The 9,908-nt window shown below is 51.8% G+C and overlaps 1 protein-coding gene across 2 annotated transcripts in view; it reads left to right on the top strand.

The window, feature by feature from the left end:
- The window catches only part of ACSS1 (acyl-CoA synthetase short chain family member 1), a 41,997-nt gene that overhangs the window by 1,979 nt on the left and 30,110 nt on the right, over positions 1-9,908 (top strand). Inside the window, exon 2 of one of the 2 annotated variants that reach the window (XM_024752693.1) lies at positions 6,177-6,273. The gene's annotated coding sequence lies outside the window, so the exon portion shown is untranslated. Of the gene's footprint in view, positions 1-6,176; positions 6,274-9,908 lie in introns of those variants that run through there. The other variant, XM_024752694.1, reaches the window with a different exon arrangement.

Genomic DNA, 9,908 nt, shown 5'->3' with positions numbered 1-9,908 from the left:
GGGGGGGATGGGTAACGACAGACATAATGGGACAGGGCCTCCAGAGCCTCACTTGGTCAGGGTCAAGTTCAGGGTCAGGGTGCAGCAGCAAGCAACTCTTCTGCCCCTTTTTCTTCACTTATTTCTCCTTTATGGTTACCTTAGCCAGAAACTGAAAACTGCCTTGTAGAAAAACAGCTTTTCAGCCGTATTCTCACCTCAAATGTGTATGTAACCCACTCATGTGTCAGGAATATCTCTGCTGTTCGCCAGTGTCTGCAAATCACAGAGACGATGGTATGAAAAAGGACCGGGCCAAGCCATGGCTGCCCTGGGAGCCACTAGAAAGTTGTGGGCTGGGTGGGGTGTTCTGGCATGATCTGTCTGTGTGACGATTGTGTGATGATGGCTTGTTCCAAAGGAGCATCGCTTGAAACTCCCTTTACCCCTTCAGGAAGGTCTGTACATACAGCTCTCAAAGTGTGGTCCCTGGACCAGTAGCATCAGCACGACCTGCAAACTTTTTAGAAATACAAGTCCTCAGGTCCCATCCTAGGTGGCCAGAACCAGAAACCCAGGGGTGGGTCCTCCAGGTGCTCCTGATACATACTTGAGGCTGAGAACCACTGACCTATGACCTATGTTCTGCTAAAGTGGGCAGAATTGGGAATTGTTTAACAGAGACAACTCTGTTAAACAAACAAAAAGAGTCTGTGGGTGGTTCTGTACTGTTGAGTCGTTCCAGGTGTGTCTTTGGAGTCACACCTGGGTTTGAATCCTTGTTTTCCCCGACTGTTCTTTTTTTTTTTTTAAAGTCTTGCCAAGTGCTTTTTTTTTAGTTAATTTTTTTATTGGAGTATAGTTGCTTTACAGTGTTGTGTTAGCTTCTGCTGTACAGCAAAGTAGTCAGTTATACATATACATATGTCCACTCTTTTTTAGATTCTATTCCCATATAGGTCATTACAGAGTGTTAAATAGAGTTCCCTGCACTATACAGTAGCTTCTTATTAGTTATCTATTTTATATATAGTAGCATGTATAAGTCAATCCCAATCTCCCAATTTATCCCTCCTTCTCTCCCCTAACTGTTCTTTCGTGCATCTCCTCTTCTGTAACATGAGAATAGTGGGTAACTGAATTCTGTTACAGTTCCTATTGTTGCCATTTTATTAGTCTCACGGATTCCATGGGTCAGGACTTTGGACAGGGCTGGCAGTGGCTTGCCTCTGCTCTCCGTCATCGACGTGACTCTAGTCATCTATGTGCTGCTGACTCCCAGGTCTGGGGCCTGAACTGCAGGCTGGGCTCAGCTGGAGCTGTGGCCCAAAGCACCAACAAGGGGCTTCTCACAGGGTGGTGACTAGGCCCAGGGTCGTTGGTGGCCAGAGGTCCCAGAGACCAAGGCAGAGGCTGCTAGGCTTCTGACCAGCGCCGGGTGACCTGGGGACACCTGGGGCTGCTGTTACCATTGAATGAGAAAACACTTCTAAAGCACTCTGCACTGTCTTTAGAACATTCCTTTCACCCAGTCACTGGCCTTTGTTAATTATTAAGGAATCCTGGAAGGAGGCTGTGACCTTGAACCTGGTGTTCATCAGTGCTGCTAAGCCTGCTGTGCTTCCTCTGAACGGGACCATGGGGATTTCCACCTGATCAGCCTGTTCCAGGAAGCAGGCTGGGGAGGGCACACAGGTGGCTGACGTGGCTCTGAAAGCCCTTCTTGGATCCTGGGAGAGCCAGGCCATTGTTGTAGGGGTGGGTAGGTCGTGGTGTCAGAGGCCCTGGGTTGGGGAGGTAAAGCCACCCCCCCCGCAGTGCCACGTTCTGAAAAGGATTCTTTCCAGCTTTTGAAGTTTGGCTCTTTCCCTTGTAGGGCTCAACAGCTGTCTTTGCTCCTTGGGTATAAACACCGAGATGTCAGGCAGTTGCAAGTGCAGAACTGGAGGGTAGTGACGCATTGCTTTCAAAACACAAAACTAAACTCTCCTTTGAGTCTGAGTTTAAAAAACAAGTGTGTTTATTCTTACTTTCAAGCTCGGGTATAGAGACACTGTTGTTAACTAAGCATTGAACACAGAGATTCCTTGGACGCTTTTGAGAACGTTCCTTGCAGCAGTGGAAACCATTTCGCTGTAGCTCTCTCCTCTTCATGATGTGCCTCGAATAATTCAGATGGCAGACACACTGAGATGGCAAGAGCCTGCCTCCCGCGTTGCATGGTCCTTCCAGCAACTGAAGTAGCTCTCTCAGGTCCTTCAAGGAACTCTAAGTGGACACATGACCTCAGGTCTCAGAAGGAGCGTCCCTCAGAAAAGTCTGAATCCTCCCCAGTTGTTAGAGACGCGACTTACTTTAAATAGCAGATGCTTCTGGAAAGTTGGCAAATACAATTTTTGTGACTGACATAATACCTCAAATTGTACCAAGGAGGTTTTCTATTTAAACAAAACCTATTGTGAGTTCTTTTGTGAATATTAACTCCCTTATCTCTTCGGATTAAAATTGAATTTCTGTAAAGTGGGGAGGGGCAGGGATGCATTTAAACAACCAGCAAGAGTTTGTTGAATGAAAATGTCTGCCTTTGTGTGTACATGTTTATGATGGAAATGATGACCCTCTCATCACCTTTTCTTAAAAACAAACCCAAACCTACCACACACACCAGCTTACCTGCTTGCAGAGCTGTGACAGGCCTGGGTGCAGACCTGTCCTTAGGTGAATGAGATGATGCTTCATCTCCCATCATACCTGTGACACCAACATGAAGTGTCTGGTGGCCCCCTTGTACAGATGTGGAAATAAAGGCTCCAACTCATGTTTGGTGGTGAACGGTGCAGAAAATGCCCCAGTGCCTCGGAGCCTGCATTCTAATGAGATGGACCGCAGATCAGTAAAGGAGCAGATCCACCCTGGGGAACGTTCTCAAGGTTTTTACAGCTGCTAAGGGGAGAATTAGGAAGTGTGTTCCACCATCCCCTGCCCCCCTCCCGTGTTGAAGGAATCTTAGGGACATGGTCTCTGCCTGCAGGGACGTTCTGACCCGGATGGGGGAGGGTTTAGCGAGCTGGGAAGATGAGTGAGCGCTGAATGGTGTGGTGGGAGGGAGACATCATTGTGTGCTGGGAAACTTGGAAAAGGCTTGACATAAGAGGTCCGGTTTGAGCCAAGCCTTAAATTGCACTGTCTTCTTGCCCAACTCTTCTTGGAAATACTTGGAAAGGAAATTGCCTTGTCTCACTGCCCAGTTCTTTGGGTGGAGACTTTTTTTAAAATGGGGGATGTAAGAGTTTCCTTCCCTTCCTCCTTCCTCTTTTGTTTTCCTCTCTGCTGTTGAGGCAATAGCGGGAGCCATGCATACGTGTTAAGAGCCAACATATACATGGCATTGTAGAGCCATGTCGCCCCACACCCTGCACTGTGCTTTTCTCTGGGCGCTGTGTCATCTGAGCGTTGTCCATGGCAGTTGTGAACTGTGTTTCCCTTGGGGACACAGCCACAACATCTGACCCCATGGCAGGAAAACTCCAGTGGCATCTAATTACTACCGTGACTCCTAGAGTCTGGAACCATTACCACCACCACAGATTAGGAGAGTGAGATTTAGCGGTGCTGTTTAGAGATAAACAAGCGAGTCTGCAGTTAGCGAGTGGTTGGACAGTGGCCTGGCTCTAGAGCATGGTTTTAACCATGACCCCAGGCCGCCATCCAGTGGAGGCGTGGCCAGATGTCTTACAGAGCTCGCAAGAGTCTTTAATTACTCCTGTCCCCATTGGAAAAAGAAAGGCCCCCTGGAATTGGGAATATACGTACCAGGTAGACGTGAGTGCATGTGTGCGTATGTCTGCCTGTGTGAGCGTGGTCCTGGACCACAGCATCATGTCAGATCTTGGTAGAAGTGAAATGCTCAGGCCCACCCCGACCTGCTCAGTCAGAGACTTAGGGTGGGGCCTCGCTACATGCTCATAAGTCCTCTGGGGATCCTGGGGAATTTAGAAGCCCTAATTTAGACCAAAAAGAAAACTTCTTGAGGGACTAAGCCATGAAGATGAGAAGAGGTCTCTTCCCTCCCCTGGGCATGGGGCCAACCTGGTGTCATTTGGACCCCACATTGCCCTCCAGCTCAGGGACTTGGGAGGTCCATCCGTCATCCATAGCTTAGGTGCTTCCTCTGCTCTGAGCCCCGGGTCAGGCTGCAGGTGTCCAAACAGGAACAGGGCATCTGGCCCCTGCCCACAGAGGGGCAGCAAGCTGGATACATTGCAGGAAGAGTTAAGAGTCTGGGAGGCATGAGGTCCAAGGGAAGAGAAGTGCTCTATAACAGAATGAGGACGTGTAGGCTGGGACCTGTGGGAGGGTGGGCACCAGATGAAGGGCAGGAGTGGTGAGGGTGGGACGGTGTACCCCAGGCAGGGTGAATCTGTGCAAAGGCCCCGAGGCAGGAAGGCCTTCAGCAGACTCGGCACGGCCAGTGAGGGGAGGGGACGGGATCCGCCCCTGCTGAGAGTGGTCACTACCTCAGCTGCCAGGCGAGGGTATGGCCTCATCTGCTGCTTGTTCAAGAGAAGCCAGAAATCTGTGGTTTTAGTGTGAAAACTCTTGATTTCTAAACTTTGGACCAGACTGACACACACATTGATGTTGGGTTTATTGTGTAAATCCAGGTTTTGCCACCAAGCCCCTTCTCAGTTTGCCTTCCTGCTTTCCTCTCTTCTATTTTTTTTGGCATTTTTTCTCTTCTATTTTTCTAGTCATTCAAAGAACTTTCCTGTGCAAGTAGTAATTTTGCCCATGACATCTATCTTTATTTATTAAATTTTTTGAGGTATAATTTATATACTTGTTAGGAGCCAGAAAGTTGAAATGAAACTTTTTAATTTGTAAGAGTAAATGACAGATAAAATAACCTGAGAGGGAAAAATGTGACACACACACACAGACACACACACACACAGACACACACACACACAGACACACACACAGACACACAGACACACACAGACACACACACACAAGCTAAAGTTTGTAAATGTTTTCATGTGAGTTCACCCTGTTGAGGATTATGGGAATCACGTGGTCTGTTATGGGGAGGGCCTCCCATGACTTTGGTCAGAATGGTTTTCCATCAGGAAATATCTGTAGTAACTCGCAGCAGGGTGATTATCAGGTGGTAGTTGGCCTTGGATTCCGGTGGTAGCACCTCAGTGCTGCCTTCCACCTGATGCTGGCCCAGCCCTGTGAGTTAGATGCAGCAGTGGGTGCATCTCCCATTTATGTAGGAGGAGATTGATTTGGAGAAGATAGTAACTGCCCCAAAAAGAAAGAAAAATGTATGTACCTGGACATGAGGGTGACCCTGAAGACCAGGTGAGCAATGGCTGCTGCCCCCAGAGCTGTTTGTGGTATTTATTCCTCTGCTGATGGGGAAGTGCGTAATGAAAACAGGCCACGAGGGCCGGCTGGAAGGGACTCTGGCACAAACCGGCCAGAGCCAAGCTCACCCTGAAGTCCAGCCAGTGGTGGTGAATAGGAGGTTAGCAATGAACATGATCCTACTAATCTTCAGGTTGACGGTAAACCAGCACAACTGACCTGTTTTTGCGGGCAGTCATGTGACCTGAGCTTGGGTAATGGAGGGGAAGGGAGCAGAGCCTCCTGGAAAACTAGCAAGGCATTTTGCCATCATTGCATCACTTCTTGGAGCAGGGTGCTGGCTGGACACCTGAGAAGGGATGTGGGCCCTTGTCCTGGATCGCACCTCCACCACATGAGAGCCCACCCCACGCACGCGCACTGATTTGGGGCGCCCTGTTTGCATCGAGTCTTCTTTCCCACAGCCCAGCCTGCGGCACTCAGCCCTGGCCGTGCACGTTAGAACCGCCAGGGAGCCTTGAAAACCACGGGGCCAGTCGGGTCAGGGTCCCCTGGGTGGGGGCCGGGGTTGGGACTCCTGGTGTGAAGCACCTGCTTCAGAGCATTCCCAGGGGTCACCTGTACCTGCGAGGTCATCTTTGTGTAGTGACCACCTCGTTTCTGCGGGCTCTATCACCGTTCTCCTTGCAAGGAAGTAGAAACCCGCCTCTGATGAGGGAAGGGTCCACCCCAGTGAGAGCAGCGCAAACCACTGCAAACCTGACCCTCCCCTTTCCGACTCCAGTGGCAACAAGTGTAATGTCCATGAACCTGTTTTTGTGCAGTCAACTGCTTGGATCAGCATGTTCGGAAGTCCCCGGAGAGCGTCGCTTTGATCTGGGAGCAGGATGAGCCCGGAACTGAAGTGAGGATCACCTACAGGTACCATGTGTCCCCTGAGGGAGGGCCCCTCTGTCGTGCTGGACGTCAGCACCAAACGCTGCTGCCGGGCTGTGACAGGAGGAGCCCCGGCCTCCTTGCCTACCTGGGCAATACTTGTTGTTTTTAGATTCCCCTGGAAGGAGCTGGGTCCTCAGAAACAAATATGACCAACGTTCAAGGCACAGGGCAGACTCTTGGTGCGGTCCCGTGTGACTGTGACCTGTTCTGGGCGGGGGGTTATATGAGTATCAGGGGCCATGTTTCCTCTTGGGAAATGTTCTCTGGTCTCAGGAAGAGTAAACATGAACATGGACTGAATAAAGTACACGCTGGGGTAACTAAAATCAGCCCCTCTTAGTGTGCTTACAACTGTGGCTCAACAAATAAAATGGTCTTTAAAAAGGAGCTAAAATAAAACAAACAAAAAGGGGCTCCACCTGATATGTGTATCTGTGACTCCTTAAATAAATTCTTCACGTATTGTGTACGCCAAGCCTGTGTGTTGGGGGGTTTGAGCGGACCCGGCGTCTGGGGGCAGGTGCTGGCCTTAAAGCCCTGCCCCCTCCCGGGACTGGCTTGCTCAGAGGTCTCTGGTCTGTCACCGCATCCCTGCGGGAAAAGCCCTTTACTCAAGCTTCAACTTACCTTTCCAGCGCTATCTCAGGAGGAGGGTTCAGAGGAGCAGGTCCTGACCGCGGGGACCCCTGGTTTCCTGCTTGTTTTTCAGACGCAGGTTTTATCACAGATCCAGGGCACCAAGCCTGGGGAAGCTGTGTTCAGCTGAACTTCTGGATGGAGCAAAGTGACATTCGTTAATCTGCTGTGGCTCCTAGTGCGTCCTGCCTTGCTTGTCCCTCCCCTGCTCCCAATACCCCTCGGCCGTCACAGTCCCTCCCAGCCTTTACTGCCAGTCACTGCACTGACCTGGGTCCCCTGGACAGACACCCTCCTGACTCCATGGGGTCCACGCATCAGCAGCACTGTGGCCTGGGACCCCCGGGCCCTGCACACTGGAGTTGGGGGCACTGCTCTAATAGACAAGCCGCTCCGCTGTTCTTCACCCTTATTGGCCCGACTTGATCTCTGTGTGATTGTCCAGCAGATTAAGTCTCCATGGGTGGGGGTGGAGGAGGTCAGGGGAGTTCAGCTGTGGGCTAATTTTCTCCAGTCCTCCCGTGGACCGGGACCCGGAACTGGGGTTGGGCCGAGTCAGGCCTCTGAGAGCCGCTCGGCTGGACTGCTGAGTGTGTGTTTGTAACTGGCGGGGGGAGTCTCAGGACTGCAGCCATCTTGTTAAAACAAAGAACAACTTCATTTCCATAGCAGAGCAGCCCTGGGCAAGGTATAAACCTATAAGTACAGGCAAAGAATTTATTATTCTCTCTCTAAAAATAAACAAGCTCAGCCTGAAGAAATGGTTTTACAAACTTCATCTGGTCTTAGTGCCAGGTGACTGTTGTTATTTACTGTTAGAGGGAAAAGAGAAGTGTGTGAACGGGTTGTCTGTAATTGCAGCTAGTTTTTCTTTTCTTTTTTTTTTGCGGTACGCAGGCCTCTCACTGTTGTGGCCTCTCCCGTTGTGGAGCACAGGCTCCGGATGCGCAGGCTCAGTGGCCATGGCTCACGAGCCCAGCCGCTCCGCGGAACGTGGGGTCTTCCCGGACCGGGGCACGAACCCGTGTCCCCTGCATCGGCAGGCGGACTCTCAACCACTGCGCCACCAGGGAAGCCCCTGCAGCTAGTTTTTGAGGGACTTGGATTCATAATTTTCCTGGTCATGTTAGGTTTTTGACATGAGATTTTCTTCCTCCTGTCTCAGAGGAGAGCTGCCTACACTTGGTGCTCGTCGTCCTGCCAGCATACAAACTGCCACTAAAATAAAGTGCATTCCTGCCAAGTGTTTCACATGGTGGCACCCAAGGTGCCCCAGGATGGTCACAGGCCTTGGCGACCTGAAGACCAAGTTCCAGACCCATGGTCTGAGCCCTTGAAGGAAACTGCGTGGGGGTGTGGTTCTCATGGGCCGGGGTGCTGGAGGTGGATTCCTGGGGACCACGCCTGCCTGGTCTGTCCTAAGCTTGGGGGACCCATCTCAGTCCTCAGGTGCACAGAGCCTCTCCCTCCTGAGTCTGCTGAATTCTTCTGAAGAGGTGCATTTCTGAAGAATCATCAGAGAGCTTGTAACGTGAACCCTCTCCTGTCCCAAGCCCTAGTGATATGTAGGTCCACATGTGTTGCACACGCCCTCGCACACACGCCCTAAACGTGCACGTGTCTACAACCTGCTCTTGGTGTTCAAGGATCCTCCGGAACCGCTCTCCCGGGTTGCAGGCACCGCCCTGCTCCTGTTCTGGAAGTTGGGCCATTGCCTGGGGGTGGCCTGTCTGCTGTCTTCAGGGTTCTGAGCACTGGGGTGTACGTGCAGCTGCACCTCCCTAGGGTGGGGGAGGCCTGGCAGGACCAGCTTTGGGAACCCCGGGGCAGCAGTGTCCTCAGCCCAGCCCCACCCCGCCTGCAATTGTTGCTTGGCTGGCGGCAATTCCCAGGCGCACCCTGGCAGACGGGCTGAGGCCTCGGGGGCCCGCCGGCTGCGTGGCTCTGGGAGAAGGACAGCCTCGTGGGCTGGGGTTCTGTCCTTCAGGCGCAGTGCTCGCTCCCTGATGGGAGGCGAAGGGGCAGGACCTCTGCTGTCTGGGATCAGCCTGGGATGGCCTGCACGTGTCTCCCGGGGAAGAGGGCAGCCTGTGACCTGAGGCCGGAGCCAGGGCCAGAGGGCCGCCCATCCGATTTCCAGCCTTCCTCTGCCCAGAGGTGTGTTCAGAACTGACCTGAGGGAGCTGTTCTCCCCAGCGAGCCAGCAGGCCTGCAAACCTGGGCCCCCTGGCACCGCCTGAGGCCTCCGAGGCCAGGGCTGCAGAGGCCAGGCAGGCACATAATCTGGGTGGCTCCCCGAGGCTGTGCAGCCAGATAGCACTGGGAGCAGTTCTTTCCAGCCGTCCACGTGCTTATTTCGCAAGATGGTCCTTCACATTCGGTTTAAGCAGACAGATTCTAGAGGCCCTTGGCGATGGGGATGTGGACAAACACAAATCCCTGTCCTCTAGGCAGGTGGTGCAGGGGCTCAAGACCATTGCCTGCCTGGAGCCCGGGCTCTGGGCCAGGGGTTTCCAAGCTGGGGACGGGCAGAGGGCATGGAGCAGAGCAGACACTGTGGCTGGTCCTGGTGTTCTGTGCTCAGGACCTCTCAGTGGAGGGTGCCTGTGCTCGGACAGAGGAGAGAGCAGCCTGAGAGTATTCTCCAGGCTCTGAACCAGGATCTCCCGTGTGAGGCTCTCTGAACAGGGGTCCAGACATGAGTCCTTTAAAAAAAAAGTTTTTTAAAAATTTATTTTATTGAAGTGTAGTTGATTTACAATGTTGTGTTAATTTCTGCTGTACAGCAGAGTGATTCAGTTATACACATATATATTCTTTTTCATATTCTTTTCCGTTATGGTTTATCCCAGGATATTGAATATCGTTCCCTGAGCTCTACAGTAGGCCCTTGTTATTTATCTAAGATGTGACCTTTTAATTAATCTGTAGCATGTTTTAGCCCTGGCCTGGCCCTCCTCTGTGAACGTGGGTTGCCATGA

Source organism: Neophocaena asiaeorientalis, unplaced genomic scaffold, assembly GCF_003031525.2.
Source record: "Neophocaena asiaeorientalis asiaeorientalis breed wild unplaced genomic scaffold, Neophocaena_asiaeorientalis_V1.1 scaffold528, whole genome shotgun sequence".
In the NCBI taxonomy this organism is placed as follows: Eukaryota; Metazoa; Chordata; class Mammalia; order Artiodactyla; family Phocoenidae; genus Neophocaena; species Neophocaena asiaeorientalis.
The sequence above is the reverse complement of the archived record's forward strand: the minus strand, read 5'-3'. Positions and strand labels throughout refer to the sequence as shown.